Consider the following 17,647-nt stretch of genomic DNA (forward strand, 5'->3'; position numbering starts at 1 on the left):
GCTTGTCTTGCTGCTTTGGAATCTCAGTATAATCCTGTCCTTCACAATGGCCTCTGGTTTGGAGGGTTCATAGGTTTGCAGAGATTTGATGCCAGTACTATGCGGAGGCAGTGGAAACTTCATTGGAGCTGCCTCCAAAATCTTTCCTTGTATGTATGTATGTATTTTTCCTGGCACTTCTTTTTGTGATCTTGCTGAAGAGCACCTCTGAGATTCCTCTCCCCTGTGTCACTTACTGCCACGCTCAGTGCCTTGCAGGTGTACTGAGGTGACAGGACTTGGTCATCCTGCTCTCCTACATCAAGACCAGGACCTAGCTTTGACCCATATAGAAGTATGGAGTGGAGCACTGGATGGATGCACCTGGGAGCTGGTGTGTAAGGGTGTGTGCTCAGGGCAGATTAATGGAACTGAGAAAAGAAAGTTTTAGGTCACAGCTGCTCTGGAAAAAAACAATGGAGAGAGAACTATTTCATTGTGAACTGTTTGAGGCAGGAATCAAAACTATTTCAGAAGCAATAAATTTGACTGAAGCAGTGGGTTATTCTTGATGAGTCTGTGGCATTGCACCATTTGAAATAGATTCCTATTTCTGATAAAGTATTACATAAGAGTCTTTAATCAGACAACTTTCCTGGGGTGAACGAACTGGGATTCCTTTTAGGTCACAGTGCTTTCTTTTTAATTTTTCAGTCCTCGCCAGACTGAAAATACAGTAAAAATATTTTTTTCAAGCAGTATTTCACTATTTCCCTTCTTGTCTTAAGAGAGGAAGCTGAGAAGAATGGGAAAATAAATAAAATCAAGTAAGTTTTTCTGGAAGATCAAAGAGTTTTATTTGAATTTTTGGGCAGGAGTTTGAATCGCTTTTTATTTTCTGTGAGTTTATTTTCCTTCCACTCTGGCTCTGTACGCTGTGTACTTTCAAGATAACATTGTTAAAAATCTTATGAAATTTACACATAAACTGTCTTGAATGAAAGGGAATATTTAAGTTTGGAGATAGTTGTAGAGTGTCATGATCTAATTACAATAGCATTTTTGAAGGATAACAAGTGTCAAAAGAAAGAAACTGGATGTTATGGAAAATAAAATGAGGGCCAAGAATCTAAGGCTTAGCCAGAGAAATTAAACATTGAGGCTTTTCCTTTGGAAGGTTTTAAATCAATTTAGTGTTGGTGAGACTGAGAGCAGAGGAAAATGATGCCTTGTGTTTATTTACAGGCACGATTGGCATGAGCCAGTGGCAGCATCTCTTCTTTAGGCCAGCAGTGTGCTTTGACACTCAGCTGAGCTGACCACCAGGAAAAGCAGCTGAAAGGTCTGAAAAGTCCTTCTGTCTTTCTTCCCTTCTGTCCCCTGAGCTTGCCAGCAGCCTGACTACACGTTGCTTATGAAAGCGGTTTTGGTCATGTGGATCTATCCATCAAGAAATGCACTGAGACAAATGACTCCTCACGCTCCAGTCCAGGAACAGCTGTCAGACAGTTAAAAAAAATCACAACTTCTTTTATTTGCATGCAAATTCCAATGCCTGCAGATCAAGCGATGGGCTGGGGTCAGAACTGATCTTTTTAGCACGCATATTTCATACCTTTTATTATTCACAGTGTGTTTCCACCATACATTGTGAACAGTGGGCAAGGAGACCCTCCATAACATGGCAACATGGAGGGGCAGCTAGGGAAAGAAAGTGGTGTTTTTCAGACTGCTTCTAAAGAGTACGGATTTTGATGGTAATAAAGGCGTCTTTTCTTAGTTCTTCAGAGCAGTTTTCTTACAGGGCTGAGCTTTCAGAATTGGCGAAGGCAGGAGTATCTGCAGAGTTTGTACAGTCCCCGTGGGACTGCTTGTGGGAGTCCTCAGGTGGCAAGTTAAGTTGGAAGATGAGGAACTGTTCCATGAAATCTGATTTTTTTTTTTTTTTTTTGTGAGGTTTTACCTCCTACTGAATGTAGAATTGGGGCTGAACGAAGGAATTCATTTTTGTTGGATGTTCAGTGAGTAGCTGAAAAAAGAGGCCTTTCATAGGGCCTTGCTTTCAGCAGTGGGGGCTGGATAGCAGCAGGAAGGCGGCCCACGTGCATGGCTGCCTCCTGGATAGGATGAGAGGGAAAGGCCTCAAGTTGCACCAGGGGAGGTTCAGGTTGGATTTTAGTAAAAACGTCTTTTCTGAAAGAGTGGTTGGGTACTGGTGCAGGCTTCCCCGGGAGGTGGGTGAGTCATCATCCCTGGAGGTGTTCAAGAACTGTGTGGATGTGGCACTGAAGGACATGGTTAGTGGGCATGGTAGGGATGGGCTGATGGTTGGACTTGGTGAGCTCAGTGGTCTTTTCCAACCTTAATGATTCTATCCAATCTCTATGATTCTAGGATTGAAGCCCACCTCCTCTCCAAAATGCATGATTCAAAGTATCTTATGGCTCATGCAGAGGGTGTGAAGGTATCAACTGCATCTCATTTTTGGGTAGATTAATCTACTCTGTGGGCTCAGACTCCATTTTGCTGGCTTAACACCTTCATACTGCTTGTAGAGTTGCATGCAGCCAAGGGCAAGCAAGGCAGTCCCTGTCTGCAGCTGCAGATGACACAGCTTTGAGTCATCACAGCTAATGGGACCCACTGACTAATTGAGTGTTTACAGTAGGCAGACACTTGGCAAAGAGGTGAGGGAAGGGAAGGTCTATCAGGAACTTGTCTCTCTCTGGCATGTGGTACCACAGATGCTGTGAGATTTGGCTTGGGATAAGTCAGGGCAGTTGCACAGAGCCTGCCTTGCATCTGGGATTCCGGAGCTTGGGTATTACAACAAAGACTGAAAAGGAAATGGTGATCTGGTTTGAAAATAAAACACAATACAGCATTGCAAGGAAAGACTGGAGGGGAAACTAGAGCTCAGAGGGATGCTCCCAGCTGAAGTAAAATTCCTAGAAAAGAATAAAGAGAAGGACGAGGGAGCCCTGGGACCTGTCATGGTCCCAGCATGGATGAAGGAAGGGCCAACCTCAGGATTTGTGCTCCTCACTGCAGCTGATGGTAGGGTGATACTCACTCCCCAGCCAAGCAGCTCCTCTGGACCACTGACCCTTCCCTTAGAGTTTCTGTGCTGCTGCAGCTGTGGCAAACTCCCTGTGGCTTGCAGCTTGGGGAACTGCCTTTCTGTATAGATGAGAGAGAAACATCTGGCCCCCAGCTCACCCCAGGGGGTTGGTTAGGGATGATGCTGGGAGCTGTCTGCCTCTTAGAGAGGACAGGTTTTCACACCAAAGTGTCACTGCTGTGTCTTTCAGGAGAGACAGATGTCTCCCTGCAGAATTCAAGAGGAAATCACAGAAGTGTTCCCCCCTGCCTCTGATAATAAACTTGACATAGCCAAAGGAAGAAGTACTTAGTGGTCACAAAAATGCTTGGCTCATGGAAAAGCCCTGGAAACTGCAGTTCTTCACTGGTTTGTATAAAGGCTCTGCTGTTATACAAGGGCTTGCCAGCTTTTATGCACTGCCCCACCGATCTAATTAATTTGAGATCTTTGGGACTGACTCCAAAGGTGATAAAGTCGGTCAGCTTTCATTTCCTTTCATTCTTTGATCTCTCTCCTGAGGCTGCCTTCAATGGAACATAATGAATTGATTTTATTGTTATTCCTGACGATGAGATGACATGGCCCCAGTGGGAATAGAACAGAAATCATGATGTGCTTTTTTTTTCTTCCAGATACAAGATTTCAAGAATTTTAATTTATTAGGACTGTGTTTTGGGGAGGGTACACTACTCTCTGCTGGCTCTCTTTCTCTTTACATGGAAGTTGGGGTTTCTTCATGGGGTGTCTGCAGCCAGGTGCTGTAAAGACCTCTGAGATTCCTTTTTCATCCACGCCTCCTCTGTTCGTGAAGGAAAAGCACAGAGATTGCTTATCAAACTGGCATCTGGGTGTTTCTCTGATTGCCAAAAATGATTTTTTTTTTTTGGAGAAACAAGTATTTTCTTCACTGCACATAAACACCAAGAACTCAAAGAAAGAGTTTTATTCAATCCTTAAATGCATTTTCTTGGCTTGCATCTAATAGAAAACTTGCATTAGCTATTCAAATTCCATATTTTCAAATTTAAAGATTATTTAGCAAAATCTATCTAAATTTAGTCACTTCTAACTCTTTGCTCCTTTGGAAACCAGAGTTTGGCTGGATGACTTTGGCACTAAAACAACATTATCACCAGCATTAAAAGACTGAGTGTTCAGCGATTGCCAATGATAACAAAATTGGCAGCTCTTGGCAGCCGAGGTAAAGAGAATTTTACAGGAGTGGTCTTAGTCTTTTGAGTCAGGATTGCCATCTCTACTGGCACTTTAGAAAGGAAGACTTTTACTGTTCCTGCTGGTGTACAGGATCTCTCTGAGTATACAGAAATATGTCTTCCCACTTTTCTGACCTCCCAAGAAGAAAGAAAGGCCTTAGATTTGTCTTACACCTCTCTGTAAGGTGCTTTTGTTATGCTGGTATATAGAACAGTACTTTTTACTATTTAATCCTCTGACATGTATCCTCTTCTGTTTTGGTCATATATCAAACGAAAATGAAATCAGTGAGCCTGCAGACTTGTGGGTGCTTTTTTAATTTTTAATTTTTCTTTAGCATGGTGGTAATCTGAGGTTTCATAGATGCTGAAGCTGGGGAATAAACCCCACCAAAAAAACTCTATCCCAACTCAAAAAGCTTTGCTCATCCATGGAGTGTATAGTTCTACTGTCCTGTTACCTGACCTGCTCTAAGCTTTGGTCTTTGCAGTAATGGTTACTCCATGTCTGTCTACACAAGGGGCATGAGGGGATTAACCAGTCCACAAATAATTACTTAAATGATTTAAGTATTTAAAAAGTATTGAAGAATTAAAACTGTTAGGGATTATGTAACCTGTTCCTCCCACTGCTTCCTCTCTCTGAGGCAGGATTAACACAGACTTCCTACTGCTATGTACCTGCCCAACTTTATTCTTCATCTAGTAAGGGCTGGTTCAGACAGGGAAACCTCCTTGCATAACCAGCAGTAAGCTTGCTAGCCTGTCTTGATTCCTCCGCCTTCATGTCTTTGTGTATCCTTTTTAGTCGTTTTCTGCAAAGAAATGTGCTCTATCCTAAACAAAAGGAAAACATTGTCCTTGGGGTGTCTAAGTGGAGGCACAGAGGGAGCTGGTCAGATGCATCTCACACGTTATTTATTAAAACGCATACGTAGGTGAAGCCTTCCTGTGTTCACAAACTGGTTTGGCCCCATCTTGGAACTAACTTCATTTTTTACCCCCTTGTATTGAAAGGCTGCTCCAGAGTCTCTTAATCCCCAGCTTTCTTTTAATCACTGGTCTTAATTTATCCAAGTCTAATTTACACCCAGGCCCAACTTACGTCTTTGTCCTAATGCTATCTTTCATCCCCAATAACCACTCCTTGCCTGGTGCTTTCAGTGATGTTCACAGACAGGAACGATGCCTTTTCTTTAACTTCAACTCCTACGATGGACACTCAGTTTCTCTCATTATCTTAGCCTGATTCCTTACTTCAGTATCCCTTCAAGGTGAAGTTAATGTTTCTTGGGCATGGATGACTGAGTTAGACATGAAAATATCACCTTCATATTCACCAGCAGCCAAAAAATACCCATTATTAAAGAAGAACCACAACACTAATCCAAATCAAACATAGAAGCTATTAGGAATGGAATAAAGAACAAAACAACTTTGTGCCACTGTTTAAACCTGTGGGTTGCCTGTACCTTGAATGCTTTGTGTGGTCCTGCTCTTCTTAGCTTTGAAGGGTGTACTGAAGATGGTTAGGAAAAAAGGAGGTGATTTTTCTTATGATAAGCAGTAAATGTGAGGAAGTCTTCACCAAAGGACACGCTGGATGCAAGGAATTTACAGCGGCTCAAGGGTAGATCAAGAATCATGTGGAAGAAAAATCCATTGTGGATTGCTTAATAGACAAACCACAACTAGCTAAGAAGGAAATCCCCTGAGCTGAAAATGTTTTGAGGCTGTGAGAGTATCAGAGGGAAGTCTTACATATGCTTGTCCTATACTTATTCTTCCTGTTCTTACTCTGGCCACTGTTGAAGAAAGGCTAATGGGCTAGGCAGACCTCTGGTCTGAACTAGTGGGGTTGTCTGTATGTGGTTGCCATTCTGTGCTGCTGTACTGCTTTATGCCCCAACAAGTATCACCTATCTCCCCTGGAAATGCCTTGACTGACATATCCTAGGATCATATTTGCTTTTTCTCACAGTTGCATCACTTGGTAGCTTCAGTCATCCTATAATTAACTAATACTCCCTGCTTCTTCTCCTTCTCAGTCATCTCCAGTTAATGAGCTCTCAGCTTATTGTAGCAGTTCTCATTATTACTCCATGAATATATGATCTTGTGTTGAGTAGCTCTGAATTCCACTCCATTTTTATGTCTTCAGTCACTTTACTCCTCCAGTTCAAGGAGGAGCCTTTGCAAACCTTCCCTAGGAAAACAAGGCCTTTCTCCTCTATGCTACGAGCAAATATCATCAGCACACTCACTTTGTGTATCAAGCTCACTTGTAAAAACCTTAACCAAGACAGGGCCAAGTCTGCTCCCTGAATTATTCTATTAGTAGCTTCTCTACAGATTGATACTTCCCCTTTCATCAAAACTCACTGCTGTCTTTTCTTCACCTACTTCCTTCCCACTTTGAAGTTCTGCTATTTGGGCCCTGATTTTGCACAACCTGTGGACATGGAGCTCAAGGGCAGGGCCTTTGGACCGGGTCTACAACAGCAGGTAGCACTGCCCTAACTGTTCTGTAAAGATCAACACCAGTGCTGGTGGTGATTGCCAACATTAGTATCACACAAAAAATGCCACTTGGGTCTTATTTCAAAGAGCAAACCTGCTCTCATAGCCAAATATTTGGTTTCTTTCACGCAAAAGCACAGGGAATTGCATTAGATTCAAATTAGCATGTTTGCTTCTCTCCCATTCAAAAAAATTGCACAGAGGCACTGATAACCCTTGGTTAAAACTTACTTAATTCACTTCTGAACTATGTTTACCCATGCAACATTAATTGGTGGGCTGTGGTTAAGTCCAGAAGGCTTTGCTGTATCATTGCTATGATTGCATGGAACATGAGGCAAATTATAGGGATGCTGCTATATTCCTGCAAGTTAAGAAACATTTTTGAAGAGAATACACACCCCTTAAAAAGGGGTCAATATTCAGCTAAATTGCAACTCATCTTTAAGACTGTTAATCTGCAGAATGTGACTGAGAAGCATTTTGAATGTAAAGAAGATAGTGCCTGTCTTCATCTTGGCAGGCTGTTCCATATTCCTTGAAAAGTGGGACTTCAAGAGTAGAGAGTTCGATAGATTTGGGGCCTACACCAGGTGCCCCCTCCCCAAATCCTTATTTGCAGAAACCAGACAAAAATATATATATATATATATAAAAAAAAATAAAAGGACTTTTGAAGCAGTTGCTGAGAGAAGTGACGCAGGGCAGGACCAGTGATGCAGTCAGAGGGCATGTAGAATCCCTTAAAATTTCGTCATGTGTCAGCTGCCTTTTAGGCAGGAGTGTGTAACTTAATTGTAACCTTAAAGAGTGAGCTCAGTGGAAGCGTGGTTAAGGAGGTGGATGTTCCCAAAATGGCTTTTGCATGCATGAGCATGGCTACAGAGGGACTCACTGTCTTGCTGGTGCTGATCATTCTGTGGACTCAACAGCATAGCTCCAGGGGAAATTGAATTACTTGGAAGTTATCAAAAGGTTGCTCGGCTACTTAATTGTTGTAATGGCTCACTTGCAATTTCCTTCAACCTGTAGTATGTGTGTTTGCATATTACAAAGGCTCAAACAATGATATTCACACTGATTATAATTGGATGTTCCATTGGCATACACAGACAGGACACTGCAGGTTTTAGGACGTGTGCCTTGGAGGAGCAGTGCAGAGTCTATAGTTTAAACCATCTTCCTGTGGAGGAAGGGGATATTTCTACCGTGTACGCTCAGTAATTAATTGCCCTGTAGCTTTTCACTGATAGAATACAAACTCATCCATTTGAGAGTGCTTGCATTAATTTGCAGGACTCCTATTTGTAATAGAAGCTGTTTCACTGCATCACCTGCCATTGCTGATGTGCACAACAAGGACTGTAATTTTACCATCCCCAGTTTAAAAATAATTGTTTGGAGCTTTTAGTGCTTGTGGCACTGATTTCTAAACAGATTTAGGAACAGCATCTCTTCCTCTCATGGCATCTGGTCAAGGGTGATTTACAATTATACTTTCAGCAAATGAATAAGAAAGAATTGATGTTTTCCTCTTCTGCTCATATTAATGTCTTTTCCTCACTGCTAATGGAAATTCTAGCATGGTGCTCATGTCTCTTCAAAGTGTTACGATCCCTCAGCTGATACTTAGCACTTACCACATGCTTTTGTGTTTGTAGATCTCCAATGTGAGTAAATATTTTCACCTCTGTAACTGAGCCTGACAGAGACTTAGTCAACTGAAGTGGCTTGTGCTGGAAAGAAATCAAAAAATTGTGCTCATCTTGATGTTTATGCACTTACCATCACTTCTAGCTTATTGGGAATCCCAGCTCAACTTCTGTGAAGTGAACTGAAGTGGATGGACCTCAGCATGTTACCTTCTGTGGTCCTTTATTATTAGCGATCGTGAAGCAACACTGAATGGAAACAAGCTTTTGTGATTCTAGCGGGCAAAGCTAAATCTTACCTGTAAGGCAATGTGTAAGGTTTACACATCAGGGCAACTGTGAAATAAATGAAGAACTTCAGGAACAGATGTAATATGTCAATATACTTGAACTGTAGTCAGAAACAATGGCCATACCCATACCTCTCTGGTGATGTGTTCCCAAGGGCTGCCCTGTGCCCCCGTCCTAATTCCTCCCCATCATGGAGTATGTGGCTCGAAAAAAGACTGAATGAGTCCCCATGGCAGCCACTCAGGTGATGTCTGCTGAGCTGCTGGAGGGGCTGTGAGGTTTTGAGATTCCCTCTGTACCCTGGGCAAATGGCACTGCTTGGTGGATGTGATGGGCCTTTGAAAACTCTGATCTTATATATAACTATTCCAGATGAAGAAGAGTGAAAGGGATGTTTTGCAGAGTTGCATGACTCCCATAGGCAATGGGCTGCCTTAGCACTGTCTGTACAGCTTGCCATGGGTCTGACACTGCATAGAGAGTTGTATGTCATGAGAAACACCTTATGAGCATCTGTAGGGTAAGACCAATGACAGGCAGGCAATTCTCAGTTGGCTCATGGTGGGAACCTAAGTATGAATTGCAAGTATGCAATAGCACTTTTATGGAAAAAATTTCCCACCTTCCTACAGTTATCTCTCTAGATACTTCCTCACCTGGGAGAGAGGGAAGTAGCCTTGCATTTAATAGATGTCAGTAGGTTATACAATTGTTCCCAAACTTTCTATGTTTTCACAAGTTTTGTGAGCATGTTTGGCTGCTTTTTAAACTCAGGTAAATGTTTAGCATCTACCATGACCAGTTGCGAGGAGCTCAGCTCTCCGTGTGTGCATGTGTGTGAAGTATTTCCTTTTGTTTGTTTTGAAACTGCCATATGCTAGTTTCATAAAATGCCCCCTTGTCTTTTGCGTATGGGGGGAAAATGAAGAGAAGTTCCCTGTTTTGCCCATACCACTAAGGATGCAATATGCGTGTCGTTATATTCGATGTCATATTCCCCCTAGGTCCCTGTTTTTCCAGGCTGATGTATTCTTGTCTGCTTGGTCATAACTTATACAGAAGCTTCTTTCTTATTTCCCTTTAAAACAATTCTTTACGCCACCCTTTCCAATTCTACTATATACCTTTAGAGATGGAAGGGTTGAAGTATGCCACAGAATTCAAGATGTAGCTACATCATGAACACGTCTCATCTGGCTAAAGAAGTTTTTCAAATGCATGGAAGCATGGGGATGCTGGGCTACAAGGTATGTGCACCATTGTGAACCTCATTCTGTACAGCTCTGTAGGGAGTCTCTGTTGGCTCTATCTCTGTGCTGGAGATACTGTTATGAGAGTAGATATGGCCACAGAGCACCAAGTAAAAAACTGCTGTTTGCAAGCTTTCCAACTTCATGTAGCAAGGATCATGGTCACTCAGGAGGCTGCGGAGGCTCCGTAGCCTGGATGACTAGATGATAGTTGGGGAACAAGGCCAAGTGTGCCACTGTGGGTATCATAACAGAAGAGTGCAGCACAGCCAGGAACACCTTCTCGCTCTGGGCAATTGTATTTGGTATCATCAGCAGTCTGTGAATCACTGTGGGTGCTGCTCCTTTCCTTCCAATTTAATCTGTTGACTAAAATAACCGAAAACCATTCTTAGAAGTAGATGGATTAAATTAAAACAATTTAATCCTCTCTGTTGATCATGATATAATGAAGCCAAGTTTCTTGCTGTCCTTGGGTGAAACACAATGCCATTTGATGTTTCCCTCTTCCTTACTCTTTCAACTAGCTAGGAGAGCATGCTGGGTTTGCTTTTCTTTTGAAAAAGACAGGATAACAGGAGAAAAACCTCTCATGCTCATGTACAGTGCTATCAATTCATTTTGAAAGTCTACTTTGCTGAGTGAAGCAGATATTATTATGCTCTGAAGATGGTCTTGGAGATGGGTATCTGACCCACTGTTCCCAAATGTGTTTTAAACTCATTAAAGCATCAGTTTTACAAATATTCGTAACAAATTGGACACACCACCTCTTCTGCAAAGCATAGTATTATATCGGGAAAGACCGAACTCTGTGGTGAATCAGATGAAACTATTCAAGGCTGTTGTAAATCTTCCAAATTTGGTCTACGGTAGATAATTGTCAACACTAAAATCATTAATGCCAGTAAGACTTATACAGAAAGAGGCCTATGGGCACAAAAGAGAACACAGCCTTCTCATTTTTTTTTTTTTTTTGTAACACAAAGGAAATGTTTTATGAAAAGCTGAATTTAAACAAGTTTTTATCTGATCGAGTCTTTCAGTCTATTTAGCAGGGCCTGTTCTCAGAAATTCTGCGTAGTTTCAGGTACTGAGAAATGTATGTCTATGTATCAGGAGAGAATAGCGCCCTTCTCCCAGCTGACACTATTAAAGCTGATTATGCAGGTGTTTTCTCTTGAAGAGAAAGTCTTGGGCTGTGAGAGTGGATAGTGCAAGCTCTTGGCTGATTCAAATGAATGCCAGGCCCGATCCAGGTCAGGTGAATCACAGCCCTTTTCTATCTATATCTTTGCTTCTTAGTCTGTGAAATGGGACAGAAAAAAAAAACCCAACAAATTCTGTGCAGGAAGGAGTTGGTGCTGTTTCTTATATCAGCAGGAAATGACTTTTTTCTTAACAGTTAAATCCACCCAGCTGAACCAATTTTGGGGTGATTTTCACAGAGCTATGGCGAGCAGCTGGCTAACGTGGGACATCTCACTGAAACACAAGGGCCCTTCTTTCTACTCATCTGGGGCATGTAGAGGGTGTCCGGGTGGCAGAGCACAGCGGTGTGGCACCAAGGAGATGCTTCATGACAGAAGAGTGAATGGGAGGAAACACTTTGGGTTAGCCACAGGCAGAGGCTGTTGTAAAGCCACTGAGCCAGGCCCTGTAGACGAGTCTTTAGGGGTTGTTTCTAGCTGTGCTGGGTCCATTCCCCTTTTGTTTCAAGGAGCGGGGTTTGGTGAGTATGTGTAGCTTCAATTACCATCTGCCTGCCCAAAATAATAACAAGCTTCTTTTTCCTACAACTACATGTGTTCTCTAAATGTACTGCCAAATAAATACACCGTGGCTGAAGGGCTTCTCTCATTAACACAAACCTTGAAAGTCAAAGCGGTAACCAGGAACGAGTCACTGGGAGTTGCTCTTTATTTTTCACCCCGTACGACACCTGCAGACCATGCCCTTCCTGGGTAGGAGGCAGGAAATCTTCGTAAGCAAGCACACCAGCTACACGCTCATCCGTTCTGCACACTATTAGTGTGCCTTTCCTAAAAACACGTTGTGCAGTTGTTTTGTGCCGTGGTGCTGGGGAGGGGATGAGCGTGTGGGACTGGCTGTGGCCTGCACGCAGCAGCACGGAGATGGGTTTGGCTGCAGCTCTGAGGTTTGCGCTGGTAAGCTTAGCAGTCTTGCAACCTCACCTCCACGTTACGAAAGGTTTTGTACAGTAACTTGTCATATGAGTTTGCATCTAAGCTGATATTCACACAGATAGTGCACCGCACGTAGAAGCAGGTCCTTCACCAGGCGCACTTCTTTTGTAACAGCCTCATCTCTGCATTTTCCCAAGCACGGGATTGGCCTCTCAAAGCACTTTTGTTTCAGCATCCCGCTTCTCTCCGAGCAGACCTTTTAATTTGGCAGGATCAAACAGCTGCGGCCTTAATGGGGCCTTTTCTGAAGTTTCTCTTATTGCTGAATCTCTGCTCCTGACAGCAGCAAAGGTGCTCGCCTGTTTCCGTTGATAGAATCGGCTTATTTGTATGCTCAAGAGATACAGACCCTCAACAACTCATGCAAATTTGTCTTTTAAAGTGGTCCACGTGACAGTTCTCATAACGCCATATGCAGAAATCTCTGTTTCTACCAGTTCATGAGGGTAGAAAAAATTGCAACCTTGGGCTGCTGTCGTGTCCCCATTGCCCAAAGCCCAGGGACAGCTGTTAGCAATCTGATGGGCAACCTGGATCCACGCTGGGCTTCCTCTCGTTATTTCACAGTGGCAGCAGGAATTATTTCTCAAGAGGGCAAGCACTGTGCTGCCAGAGCTGTAAGAGCACAAACCGCTCTGGCACAACCTTTGTGGCTAGCAACATCTTTCTCAGGATGCTCTCATGTCAGGTGCAGATGCTCTGGACCACTGTTGTGAAGAGGTTGCTCCCACGGCCCCTCCCAGCCGTGCGGTTTGTGGTTTGTCAGGTCTGCTGACAGCAGATCTGCTTGTCCTCAGATATGAAAAAGCATGTGTGCTTCAGACGACACGTTACGGGCTGAGTCCCTCAGACCTTGCAAGGGAAACCCCCAGCTCCTCAGTGGCTGCTCCTGCTCATGCAAGGGCTGTACTTCATCTCCCTTTGGCTCTCTATTAGCAGTCTAAATGTTTCCCGGAGACATGAGAGTTCACAGTGGAAAGGAGGGAGTTGTTCTTCCAGCAGCTGCAGTTTGTGAGATTAGGCTGTTGCTTCTGCCATATGGAGAAGGCTGGAAAGTGTGGCACAGCCTGTCCGGGCAACTGGTGGCTCCTGCACATGAAGTCCTTGAATGCAATGTCAGGAGAGGCAAAGGCACGATCCTAACATGAAGATAATTTACTTGTCCAGTGCCCAGGTACTAGAGAATCTGTACATAGGATGCATTTGTCCTCTGCCTTGCCCACTCTCTGAAATAACCAGAACAGGTTACTGCAGCTGAACAGCCTTTTGCTTTCCCTGCAGGGCTGCTGCAGGCTGGGGAGCAGCAATAGCTGAGGGACCCCAACCATCACAACAATGGAGGGCTGTGCCTTGAGTACTGCTAGGACACAGGGATGCTCCAAGGCTGGGCCTTACTTCATATAGCCATGGCCTTCCTCCCTAGCATCATGAGCCCCTCTGTGCAGGGTATATTTCAGTAGATGGGGTATGGTACTGGTATGGTTTCACCTTTTGGATACCAAAAGGATGCGTTCATCTACATTCTAATTTCTATGTGACTTAAATGTTCAGCATCAGATTATTAAGATCAAGGGACTGCCTGTCCCAGTCACGCTGAGGAAATCTGTCCCTTTTGTAACAAGTGGTGCCTTTAATCTGCCATGGCAGAAGAATCTGCTCATTAACTTTATCTCCTTCAAATGGAAGCAATATGAGCATTTGGAGTCTGGGACAAAACAGGTCTCCAGACTTGCCAGCTGCACCATCCCAGCTCTGTTCTGACCGAGCTGCAGCTGACAGCAGTGACAGTTCCACCTGGAAGAAAGCACAAAGCAAAGCAAACACTGAAGCAGGGGGAGCGCTGCCACTCAGGACACCCGTGGCTGTGGTGGTGAAGAGGGGAAGTATCACAGATGAGAGGCAATGAAGGATGCTTTCCTTGGAAACTGCTGATGTGAGGGGATGGTCTAAGATCTCTGTGAGCTGGGAAAGCACACCTGCAGCTGATGGGATGGAGAAAAGGAGGAAGTAGATCATTTGACTAACATAGCATTTTGCACTGAACTGACTGTGGGGATACTGTTTGCTGTGATCACTAACCTATACCATTCTCTTGATGTAGGAATGAATGGGTATGTTTATGCTAAGATGCTTAGCATATTCTAGCAGCTCTTTATAAAGATCATTATCTATAATTAGGTAAGTGTGCATAACTGTTATTGCTCTTGTGCTAAAAATTGCTGCAAATGGAGCTGAGGAGGGAGAGGATTTTAATTTAGACATCAGATAATTGGACTTAATTTGCTTAAGAGAAGTACTGGTTGTGGCCACTTGAAACAGTAGGTCTTAAGCACAGGAATAAAATGCTTTTCTAAAAGTATTTAGCGTTGCTGTTTGTATCTGTGTCAATATTTCCATTAGAGATAAGTGGTTTTGTGACTGAAACTTAGCACATGAAAACGTCAGTCAGCGCTGCTGAACAGAAAAGTCCTGATTTAGCCTTTTCTCACAGAGGTCTGAAATTAGAAACAGGCTGCTGTTTCCTAAACCGAGCTGCTTCTGTTGATCTCTTGTGAAGTTCACTGGCCCATTTTATCCCGATCAGATTTCCAGGAAGGTTTTAGAGGTGCATTTGCTGCTCCCGTGGTCACAGTATGGTAACAGTGGATTCAGATGTGGCTAACAAAGGTGCTATGGACACGATGCATGTTCCCTAAAGGCTGAACTTCACCTTTCTGCACAAACCTCACCCTAGGTCTAGATTTCACCACCTGTTTTGCGAAAGGTTGTGCTACCTTTTCTTGCTTTCAGAAAGGAATCACTAAGTGAATGTAACTGCCCACAGTGTCATCTGCTGTGCTGTAGTGATACCCAACTGACCTTAACTTTCAGAGTCAGATGTGGGACTGGCACTGCTCCTGCACTGAATGGCTACGATGAGTGCAGTGTTAAAGTTGCAACATGTGCGATGCAGAGCACTCAGGACTGCGTGCACTGCAGGCTTCATTGCAGCCCAAGCTTGCTGTAGACATCTGCACAAGGATGAATTTTGCTCTTATTCTCTACCCTCCAGGTCTGTAGCTTGTTCAAATACCTTTTTCAGGATCTGGATATACTTTTCATTTACAGAAGGAGCATGTAGCTGGTCTTTTCCTGTCTTGTTCTGGAGCTGGAAATCAACTGTTTGTCTTAGCTGATAAGTGAAATTAAAAAGATAATAAGCTGTGCTGCTTAAACAGAGTTGACATATTTGGAGCTAAGTGTTATCCTCTGGATGAGAGCCAATTCTGACTGAAATGCTGATCAGTTTCTTTAGTTCCTGTTCTGGAACCCAACCTCTGGAGCATGTGGGCAGTACGGGCTGCTGAGCTTCATGGATATGCTGGTGGTGGACACCCAGTGGTTCCATCAGATGCTGGCCTGCTGCAGACTGAATCCTCTGCAAGCCTTGTAGCAAAGGCACACTCCCAAATCCAGAATAAATGTGAAATCCTGTGGATGTGAGTCAAAACTTTTCATGGAACATTATTCCAAGGAAGGAGACTAGATGGACCAAAGCTCTGTCACTGGATAAGCAGCCATGGCATGAAAGCCCTAAAGGATGCCAAACAGTACTAGTCATGGTGCTTTTCTCACCATTACGGTCACCATGCATAAGGCCTTGAATCTGAAGGTACTTCAACAAAGTTCTGTTGATGTCTTCAAAAGCACGCCTACAGACCCCCAGAAAATCAAACCCTAAACATGCACATAGGAGTGGGGGGCTGCAGGTCTCTGTTGATGGATGTGAAGCTGTGTCCCAACATGATGCTGATGGACTTTGGTCAAACCTTAAGCTTGTGCTCAGAGTGTCTTGGCGAAGGCAGGAAGAAAAGAAGCCTCATAGCCAGAAACATCAGGTTCAAATCCTTCTCTTTTCTGAACCTTTTTTTATGGAGAATTATGGTATGAGGCTTTCTTAATCTTCCCTGTTGGACAGTGTGAGAATAGCTTATGAGAAGGATCTGAACCTTGATCTCTTGTATCTTAGATGGAAGTTATATTGCACAGGTTAGGGAGCAATCGCTAACAGACATGAAATAAAGGAAAAACAACTGAAACAACTCTAGCTCAAGGCCTCCAAGCCCATCCGAGTGTCTGAAAGCTTAAGTGGAGATGCGTTTAGTCTCTTCAAGCTCAGGTAGCATCTCCTACAGAACACCAGGTAAGTAACCAAGGAGATTTCTGTGCAAAGAATTTTTATTAAATAACATCTTCTGATAAAATTATATAAAAGCCTTCTGAGGAAGTGCAATTGTATTTCTGGATGTATGTGCTTGCTATCCTCCTCCACTCCCGGTTAAGTTTAAAATTCATCATCTAATTTAAATCAAATTCAGTAAATAGAAAGAAATCTCAAAGATATGATATTTCTCCAAATTTCCTCCACAGAGCCTTTGCACTGTACAGCCAGGAGGCCACTTGTGGCTTCCAGAGCCATTTGTTTGCTCCACAAGAACAGGTGGATGGGCTCAGCTGGGAGTCAAGAGAGCAGCTGGACAGCTAGTGTGCATATGAATGCTGACTGGCCGCATTTCTGATCCACTCAGCCTCTTGGGAGATGTCTGCACTGCTACCGCAGTGCTCGTATTTTGTCTTGGTGGATTCAAAAATAAAGGTGCTGGGTGTGAAGTAATATACATGCAGAATGAGTGACAAAAGGGGACCAAGATGCAGGAGTAAGAATGGGGGCTAAGCTATTCGGTGATGAAGACAACAGTTACATACTTTAAGTATGACCTCTTTCCTCTGTGTCTTTGCTAGCTTAAGTGAATCCCAGCCTGGCTGGTTTCCAGGAGCCCTTTCTTTAGACAATCCATTCTCCCTGAGCATTACATATGCTTGGAATGAGGATTCCACCAGAGAGTGGGGTTCTCTAGGGTCAGCCATTACAAATCTAAGCATTCAGTACCATTGAAGGCAAAGTCTGAAGGGAATGATGAGATGAAGGATGTGAACATAAAATTTAATCTAGAAAAGAAGCTGCATAATCTGTTCTTTGCAGCAGTGATTTCATAATGAGTCTTAACGCCCTGATTAGGTGTGGCTGTGGCAGAGAATGCTTCATCAGCCAGCCTGAGATACTACAGCTCAACAGAGAAATGACTGACATAAGATAACTGTCTACTTCAGAACCAGTGTGTGGTACCATCACCCAGGGAGAAGGGAGAGACAGCCCAGTATCCATCCGCAGCAGTTACTGTTGGCCTATTGGCGTGATTATTCTCCTTGGATATGTATTCACTCAGCAGATCACAGCAACCCCAAAGAGGTTAATTACGTGTATTTTTAAATTCCCTAAGTGCATATTTGCATAACTAGCATTTTTAAATATTCATAAATACATATTTGCTTGATAGATTGTAGCGGCATCATTTGCAGCTTCAAAAGAGACCTTCACTTAATCAAACCA

The sequence above is a fragment of the Gallus gallus genome, chromosome 1, assembly GCF_016699485.2.
Source record: "Gallus gallus isolate bGalGal1 chromosome 1, bGalGal1.mat.broiler.GRCg7b, whole genome shotgun sequence".
In the NCBI taxonomy this organism is placed as follows: Eukaryota; Metazoa; Chordata; class Aves; order Galliformes; family Phasianidae; genus Gallus; species Gallus gallus.